This window comes from Panthera tigris, chromosome E1 (assembly GCF_018350195.1).
Source record: "Panthera tigris isolate Pti1 chromosome E1, P.tigris_Pti1_mat1.1, whole genome shotgun sequence".
NCBI lineage: Eukaryota > Metazoa > Chordata > Mammalia > Carnivora > Felidae > Panthera > Panthera tigris.
In genome coordinates, this window is record NC_056673.1 from 56,923,131 (window position 1) to 56,932,636 (window position 9,506).

At 50.3% G+C, this 9,506-nt stretch overlaps 1 long non-coding RNA gene across 1 annotated transcript; it reads right to left on the reverse strand.

The window, feature by feature from the left end:
- Positions 1 to 236: 236 nt before the first annotated feature.
- Positions 237 to 7,867, reverse strand: LOC122233757. The gene is made up of 3 exons (XR_006211455.1): positions 7,622 to 7,867; positions 7,056 to 7,126; positions 237 to 824 (listed from the first exon to the last, which is right to left on the reverse strand). It is a non-coding gene; the product is annotated as an uncharacterized LOC122233757 (long non-coding RNA).
- Between the last annotated feature and the right edge of the window lie 1,639 nt (positions 7,868 to 9,506).

Genomic DNA, 9,506 nt, shown 5'->3' on the forward strand with positions numbered 1-9,506 from the left:
TGCCGGGCTGCCTGTGGCCTCCGAGCAGGGAGCGTGTGTTTGTGTGCACACGTGTGGGCGCTCGGGTTAACACGCACGCCCCCAGGGCCCTCGATACAGGGCAACGCGCGGGAATGCGCGGCCAGCAGGCGTTACAAAACCCGCGTGGCCAACCGCAGCCTCGCAAAACCCAGTAAGACCCAGGGCACATCCGCTGTGCACAGAAAGCGGGGAGAGAACCCAGGTTTCCTGCCGTCGTGGCCCCCGTACGACTCGGCCCTCAAGCAAGTGCGAGGTTGGTAGAGAGTTCGGGCCCGCGGTCTCTGCAGTGTCTCATCTACGTTTTCTTTTCCTGAAGGCTCATTTCTGTGAGTGCTGCTTACGCCCCTCTTTTTTGCAGGCCCTCGGACCGTGTTCCTTCGCAGAGGTCATCCAAGGGCAGTGTTCTCGGCAGCTGGCTTTGAACGTCGGTTCTTCTCTTTGCCGGCTGGGTGACTTCGGGTGGGTGACCTCACCGAGGTCTTTGCCTCAGTTCCCCCGTGAGTCCAATGATGGTGAAGCGATACCTGGTAACTCCTAGCACTGTTGGGATGAAATGAGGCGGTTCTTGTGAAGCACTTAGAATGGTGGCTGGTCAATAAAGACAGCTCCACGGGTGTCAGCCATCATCGTCACCAGCTGCTACGGACTGCATACCCGTGTCCCCCAAACGTGTCGGTGGCCGGTGTGGCGGGAGGCAGGTGCACGGAGGGGATTTGCTATTGAACGGGAGGCCACCAGGGTGCAGAGGTGGGTGGTAATTCTCAAAGAGGAGAGGACGTCTCTTGGAAGCTTCGATGTTCCCGCTGCAAAAGGAGAAAATAACAATGGATGTTAGCCTGATGGGAGGGTCTTCTCTGCCGAATCCAGGGCCCTCAAGGACCCTGAGAAATACGTCAGGACTTCCAAAGCAACTGGCCACGGGCCACGGCTTCTTCCCCCTCGTAGACAAATGTGAACAGCCGAGTCCTACCTCCAACCCCCCCCCCCAGGGTTTTGGACGGTTCCCCAGGGGAATGCGCCACCGGGAGACAGACACAGCCCTGGCCCCGGCTTGGACCTCTGCGTCCCAGCCTCGCGCCCTCAGGACGGGCTACACCACCCGCTCTCAGCTCCCTGCCAGAATTCCCACAGAGCTTTTTGACTTTTGTCAACTCAAGACAGCCCCTGGAAAGCTGCGGAAGCTGAGGGGGTGTGTGTCTAATAAAGCTGGAAGTCTATAATTGAGCAATTATTGTAACCCACACTTGTAATTTGGGGGGCTTCTCATAATTCTTCTTTGTTCTCTCTCTCTCTCTCAAAAAATACACAGCTTATACAGCTTTCTCTCTGCTGCTCCAAAGGCTGGTGTCCCCCCACACGCGCCCCACTCCCACCACACCCCAGTCGGCTGCAGAGCCCACAAAGTGTGCAGGCTCCGTGTGCGTTACTTTTCAGGGATTAAAAAGGTTAATTTAACGTTCGGCAGCTCCCAAAGGAAATCGATCTTGCTCTCTGCCATTGGGCATGCCTTCAAAGCCCTGAATGCATCTAGTTTGATCTCCGGTGTGGACCGAACTGGCCGCAAGGGGTAATCTGCCCCCGTCCCAGGCTCTGTTATTAACCGGTCCCCTTACGGCCCGCTGAGCACACGGGCGCCCCTTGGGCTCCTCGGTCTCCGTTCGTGCGATCACCTGTTGGTTCATTTAAGGAATGTTTGTTTTGAGAACCTCCGTGTGCCAGCAGTATGCTTTCTGTGCGGAATCTAAGTCACAAAAGGCAGGACCTCTTCTCAGGAGCGTGTAGCTTGGCGGGGAAGACAGATGACCGTCTCGTAAGTATAGTTCAGGACAGAGATAGCACAGGGGATGCGGGAACCCCGGGTGGGGAGGGCGGAAGGACACCAGAGAGACATAGCCTGGGAAGGGACAGCACTTGGTTGACCGAGTGGTGGCATCGGGGCATGAAGGAGAATCAGCGCACGGTGGTCAAAGACAAGCAAATAATTCTGTGGAGCTGGAGAGGAAATGTGGAAATGGGCAGGAGAAGGGCCGGAATACGGGCTGGGGTCACGTCGAGAAGAGCCTTGAGGGCGACCATGAGGAATCTGAGCTGTGTTTTGCAAACCACCGGAGCTACCGAAGACTTTCCTGAAGGGACCCGATGTGGTTAGATCTGCATCTAGAACATGGTTGTGCAACGAACCTTCTACAGCCATGTGGGTGTTCTCCGGGGTGGGGGGAGGCTGTGCAGAGGGGGTGGCCACGAGACCCATGTGGCTATTAAAAACTTTAGATGTGGCTGGTGTATCTGAAGAGTTGAATTTTTAATTTTATTTAAAAACTTTTTAGTATTTATTTTTGAGAGAGAGAGAGAGACAGAGCAGGAGCAGGGGAGAGACAGACAGAGACAGAGACACAGAATCAGAAGCAGCTCCAGGCTCTGAGCCGTCAGCACAGAGCCCGACGCAGGGCTCGAACTTACGAACTTCGAGATCATAACCTGAGCTGAAGTCGGACCCTTAACCGGCTGAGCCACCAAGGCGCCCCAGAATTTTTAATTTTATTTACAGTAAACTTTCCTGCCATATTGGACAGTGTACTTTCAGACGGGGTATTCTATCAGCTGCACAAAGACCGTGTGGATGTGGGATGAGGGCAGGTGACCAGCCAGTTAGGATGATATGTGACCATCCAGGTGAGAAGCATTAAGAATCTGGCACGAGGCAGAGACTGAAAAGGAGATGCCAGATTTGAGAGACACGTAGAAGAATCAGGCATTGGCTATCGCTTGGATGGAGGAGGGACCTTAAATGACTTACGGATTTTCTACTATGTGCCTGGGTGGATGGTGTATCTTTGTCTTGTATCACAGAGAAAACAAGACACATATTAAATAGACACAGACACTAAAATGTATTTTGTGTGTATATATATATAATATATGTCACATATTATTAATACTCTTATGATTTATTGTATGTCAAACATATTTTATATATTATATAAAATATGCACAGGCATATTTTACATGTACGTAAAACATATGTTATATAAATATATACAATATTCAGACGTAGAGTAAGAGAGAGAAAACAAAAAAGAACATTGAAAATGGTAAGCTAATGATATTTAATAATACAGTTAGGACTGCCCATTTCATTTATATCAATTAACGTAAATGGCATAAATCACCCGTTAAAAGGCAATGACTCTAGAACTGGATCAGAGAACAAACTCAGCTGTATGGTGTTTGTAAGGAACACATTATTCAACAAAGCAGCTCAGTCAAGTTAAACACAGAAGAAGGAAAAAACATACTAGATTGACCAAAGACAAAAGTATCAGGGTTGTAATATTAATACCGGAAAACGTCCAGCTCAAGGGCAGAAATGCTAAGCGGATCAACGGGGCCACCCTGCTGGAAGGGACTGCCGTGCAAACAGCGTGGCGTGGGATCTAGAGGGCCGAGCAGAGGAGCCAGGAGAGCAAGCAGGTTAGCGAACTATGGCTCCCCTCTCTCAACACATAAGAGGAAAAGCAGACTAGAAACCAGTAAGGCTGCAGAGATGCTAAATATCAGCTCTAGACAGAGCTGATGGGTGGATGTTAAAGATCCCCGGGGGGCGTCCGACTTCGGCTCACGTCATGATCTTGTGGTCCGTGAGTTCGAGCCCTGCGTCGGGTTCTGCGCTGACAGCTTGGAGCCTGGAGCCCGCTTCGGATTCTGTCTCCCTCTCTCTGTCCTGCCCAGCTCACACACTCTCTCTCTCAAAACAAACAAACAAACAAATAAAAAAGATACCCTGGAGGTAGTGTATTTTCTCTTCAAGCAACCATGGACATTTACAAAAGCTGATTCTAGCTATGCTACAAAGAAAACCTCAATAGGAGCACTCAGGTGGCTCAGTCGGTTAAGCGTCCGACTTCGGCTCAGCTCATGATCTCACTGTTCATGAGTTCAGGCCCCACATCGGGCTCTGTGCTGACAGCTCGGAGCCTGGAGCCTGCTTCAGACTCTGTGTCTCCTTCTCTCTCTCTGCCCCTCCCCTGCTCCTGCTATGTCTCTCTCTCTCTCTCAAGAATAAATAAAAATAAAAAAAAGAAACAAAAAAAAGAAAACCTCAATAAAATCCCCAAAGAAGAAACATTGCTGACTACATCTGAGTTCGGTGTAATAAGATGGTAAATTAATAACACAAATTAACATTAAAAGGATTAACAATTAAAACCGTTGCATGTATAACAAACCTTTTATTCTTATTATGGAGGCCACATAGGTACAGTAGGTATTTAGTGGCCCAAAATTCATACAGACAGTATTTCCTAAATTTTACTCTGAGCTTGGCCATGTGCTGTATCCTGGATTTAGTTTTATGTATCCCATGTGAACAGAGCAGACTTTCCTGTTTGTTGGGGAATAGTTTAGTGTCTGGCTCAGACATAACCCTTAAATATGTATTGCTCGCTTCAGTTAGCAAATGCAGCGCCTAATGCCTTGACGCGGTCAGAGGACGGTAAAAATAACCACGTCTCAGTTGTGTCCGTTGGGTGGAAAACCTGAACGTAGCAAGAATGGAAACAGTTAAAGAATTTTATGCATTCAAAATATTTAGGCTATGTCAGCGGTAATATGAAGTCAAGCCACATATCTTTTTAAAAAATAAATATCCTTAATGAGGGAATAAATCCATACAGCCGCTACCAGATATTAGAGCCAGATGTTACGGTCTTGACTTTTAGGCAACCATAAGGCCCCGTCTTGGGGTCTGGCAATAATTTTCATCTTTTATCCAGGTTTCGACATTCCTTATCAGATGTGACCTGTACGTGGGTAGGAAAGAAAGCAGTTGGAAAAGACCCACGTTGTGACCCAACGTAAAATCAATTTTGTGACCTTTCCATTGATGTTTGCAAAGTGGGAATGTTATGAAGAACCTCTTTTTCTCCCCAACTCTCTGTCGATCTGTTAGTCATCTACGGCTGCATAACAGATTATTCCCAACAGAAGCTTAAAACAACAGGCTGTTATTCACTCCCGTCTCTGCGGCTCAGGAATTCAGGAACAGCGAAGGGAGAGAGAAGGTCCCGCTCAGGGTCTCTCATGAAGTGATAGGATGTTGGCCCAGGCGGCTGTCATGGGAAAGCTTGACTGGGGCCACACGACTTGCTTCCTAGACGGCTTCGCTCTTGTGGCTGTTGGCAGAAGCCATGTGGGTTCCTTGCCGTGGGGGCCTCCCTTCACATTACAACTGGCTCCCCAAGAACGAGTGACCCAAGGAAAAGAGAAAGAACATGACCGGAACAGCAGCTGGGATGTCTTTCATAACCTGACCTTGGAAGTGACGCATCGGCATCGTGTACACGGAGTAGCCTCAGCACCAAGCGGGAACGGGGATCTCAGGGGTCCTCTTGGGGGCTGACCGTCACAGTCCACCTCTTGATTTATTCATAGACATAGATGGAAACTTATTTAACCTTATGAGTTGTATTCTTAAAATACTTTTTTTTTTTTTGGTCCGTGTTATCCTAAGAGAGATGGCTATTGTCAACCACTGTAATTCTTTTTTTATTTATTTTTTTATGTTTATTTTTGAGAGAGAGACAGACAGGGTGCGAGTGGGGAGGGGGAGAGAGAGAGGGAGACACAGAATCGGAAGCAGGCTCCAGGCTCCGAGCTGTCAGCACGGAGCCCGACGCTGGGCTCGAACTCACGAACCACGAGATCATGACCTGAGCCGAAGTCGGACGCTCAACTGACTGAGCCACCCAGGTGCCCCATCAGCCTCTGTAATTCCGAGTCTCTTTGTATTTGGCCACGTTTTGTTGATATGTTTTGATTCCCCATTCATCTGCAACATGACAAATGACATTATGGTTTCGTTATGGATTCTACTTTGGATCAATATAAAATAACTCTGTGCATTTCGGTATCTTCTGTTCCTGGTGCTGTGACGATGAATAAGAACATTCTCAGCCTCTGCTTTCTGTTTGTTTGCCTTTCCCTGATCATTTTGGCCTGCTGTTTTAAATGTTAATCTCCCCTTAATATTTAATTTCGCTTTTGTTTTGGATGTGCCTCTGGTAAATAACATATACTTGTAAGTTTGTTTGTTTGTTTTTAATAAGGGAGCTTTAATCATTTACTTTTATTGTTGTAACAAACACATTTGGTTTTAATGCTTTTGTCTGCTTTGCTTCTGTTTTTTTGTGTGTGTCTTCTAAGTCTTCTGGATTTTTCTCTACAGGTTGTGTTTGTACCTTCCTCGTATATTCTCTCAAGTATTTGTAGGTATTTGTTATCAATTCTGTATTTGATTGTAAACTTAAGAACATTAAAATCTATATAGTTTCAAAATTATTATTATTTTTTAAAGTGTTTGCTTATTTATTTATGAGAGAGAGGGCGAGCAGGGAAGGGGCAGAGAGAGAGAGAGGGAGACACAGAATCCAAAGCAGACTCTGGGGTCTGAGCTGTTAGCACAGAGCCCGACACAGGCCTTGAACCCACGAACCCCGAGATCATGACCTGAGCCAAAATCGGACGCTTAACCAACTGAGCCACCCAGGTGCCCCCTTGAAATTATTTTTTAATCACACTAAAGCGTGCGTGTAGTTTTAAATGTTAAATAATATTAAAAGGAAAGTAGCAACAAGGCACCCGTTTCGTGCCCTTTGTCTCTGCGACGAACTGAATGTTTGAGTCCCCCCCGCAAATTCGTACGTGGAAATACTACCCTCCAAGGTGGTGGTGCCTTTGGGAGGTGACTGTGTCATGAGGACAAAGCCACGGGAATGGGATCCGTACCCTTTCGTTAGAAGCTCTTCCTGCCGTCGGGGGACACGGTAAGAGCGTGATCTATGAACCAGGCAGTGGGCTGTCCCCAGACTCTGAATCTGCTGGCACCTTGATCTTGGACTTCCAGCTTCCGGAACTGGGAGACATTCACTTCTGTCGCTTACGAGCGCCTCTTCCTTGGCATTTTGTTACAGCAGCCGGAGGGCACTAAGACACGGCCCCATCTCCCCTCTCCGGTCCCTTTCTCAAACACACCTCACCTGGTTTTGGTTTCGGTTCACAGCTGCCACAATGTACTTCTGTGACGTTTCTCGGCATTCCCCTCACCTTCCTGTGGCAGAGGATGAAGATTTATCGTGGCGCTCTCTCTCCCACCCCACCCCTTCACCTGCTCTCCCTCCTTCTCAGATGGCCCCCATTGGGTGAAAAACATCCCTTCGCCTTTGCCTTACTGGGATGGTGCTGTAAGGGCTTAGAAGAAGCCACCTGATTGCCACCACCGAGGCACATACTCTTATTACGGTTACCTTTCCTGCCCTGTACCCTTGTTCTTCTTAGAGTTAATATATGTATTTGAGTAGCTGTTATTATTTGGCTACACGGTTTACTAGGTCACGGTCACGGGGTCTTCCCAAATTCTCTGACAGCATAGCAACACCACACTCGATTCTGTCCTTCTCCACGATTAGGACATCCGGTGCTTGGAGGAGTCGCTCCCACCCCACCTGATGGATCCCCCCCCCCCCACGTCCTCTCTGAGCTCTGGCTGCTCCCTGAGGTTGCCACACCCCTCTCACCCATCAGGGTGCAAATTCTCTTTCCTTACCACCCTCCGTACTGTGACGCCTGCTTCCCAGGTCAGGTGTCTCCCAGGGGCTGCCCGAGAACACCTGACAGGTACATGTCCCGAGGCTTCACACTTGGCCTGGGTGCCGGGCCTCCTTGAAAAGTCACTGCTCTGGAAACACTGAAGGCATGGCTCTTTTGTCTTCCAGTCCCCCACTGCTGTGGCATTTCTGTCCTGTGCAAAGGGTCTCTTTTCCTCTCGGAAGCTGTTCACGCCCTTTCTAGCTCTGCCATCCAAATATCGTAAGGCTGGGGGCGCCCGGGTGGCTCAGTCGGTTGAGCGTCCGACTTCGGCTCAGGTCATGATCTCGCGGTCCGTGGGTTCGAGCCCCGCTTTGGGCTCTGTGCTGACAGCCTAGAGCCTGGAGCCTGCTTTGGATTCTGTCTCCCTCTCTCTCTCTCTCTCTGCCCCTCCACCACACACACTCTGTCTCCCTCGCTCTCAAAAAATATTTTTTTAAATGTTTATTTATTTTGAGAGAGAGCGAGAGAGCACGAGCGTGGGAGGGGCAGAGAGAGAGAGAAAGAGAGAGAACCCCAGGCAGGCTCCGCACCGTCCGCGCGGAGCCCGCCGTGGGGCTCGATCCCGTGAACCGTGAGATGGTGACCTGAGCCGAAATCGAGAGTCGGACGCTTAACCGACTGAACCGCCCCGGCACCCCTTGACACGGCCATTTGGAATTCACCACGCTGGCTCCTCGGTAGGTCCTCTCCTTGTGAGTTGACCTCAGGTACGTTGGCCACCACAAGCCTCGGGCTCTTTTTGGCGGACAGCAGCGGCCACGAAAGAAGCCTGAAGAAGGAGGGGAGGGCTGGTCGCTCCCGATGCTGATGAGTCCAGGCGGAGAACAAGGTATTCCGCACACGCAAATACTTGTTAAACAAACGTGCTCCAGGAACGGGCACCCGGCGGTTCAGACACCGTGTCCGGTAAGCGTGATGAACTCCCGGTGTCTGTCCTCCGGGCCCTCCGTCTACACCTGCATGGATGGCTCACAGGCTGCCTGCCTCAGCTCGGAGCGCAGCCCGGAGCTTACAAAGCTGTGGGTTCCTCCTTCTCCCCAATCGCGTCGCCCCACAGCTGTCCTTGCGGACCTCGCTTTGGGAGGATGAGGGCACCCAGGTGAGCAAACGGCCAGCTGAGCTGTTCTCACCTGAACAAGAACCTCCAGCGTCCTGTCCACCTTCGGTCGACTCCCGCTGCCCCCAGAAGGTGGACCGTTGACAACCGTGGCCCGCTGAGCACTGATTTTTTGGGGAGAGGATTCACCGACCACCTCGTAGCATCGTCGTCCGGAAGCACCTCCGACAGACTGAGGTTTAACGACCGTACAGCCACCCCGGGGGGCCCCGAGCCCACACGGGTTTGATATGGGGAGAGGGGATGTAGGATTCGTGGATCCGGCTCCCATGATGCCAAGCGGTGGGAATGGACCCTGGGCGCCACAGGAAACGGGCGGCACACACGGGCAGAAAAATTCTCCCCTGGTCTTTGGACAGAGCAACAAGGTCTCCTTCAGCTCCGAGCCCGTCTTGAATCTCTCTGGGTCCCCGGCCCAGATGAAGCAAGGGCAATGGCTCCAGAACACCCGTGAAACGTCTGACATCTCACGGACGGTGCTGGAAAACTTGTAAGCCTTGGCTGGATGTGGCGGAGTCTTGTCTGAGCCTGTTTGGGCGGCTTTAACAAAACCCACCGAGGACCGCGTGGCCCAGCTGTTGAAAATAACTGCTGTTATTTTCAAGTTTAGTCTTACATTCGTCCTCAGAAGGATTTGTTTTGCCAGGTTTCTGTGGCAGTGGCCGCCACCCCTGGGATCAAGTGGGGGGGGCATGGAAGGGTTTTGGGGGACATTCTGCCTCTG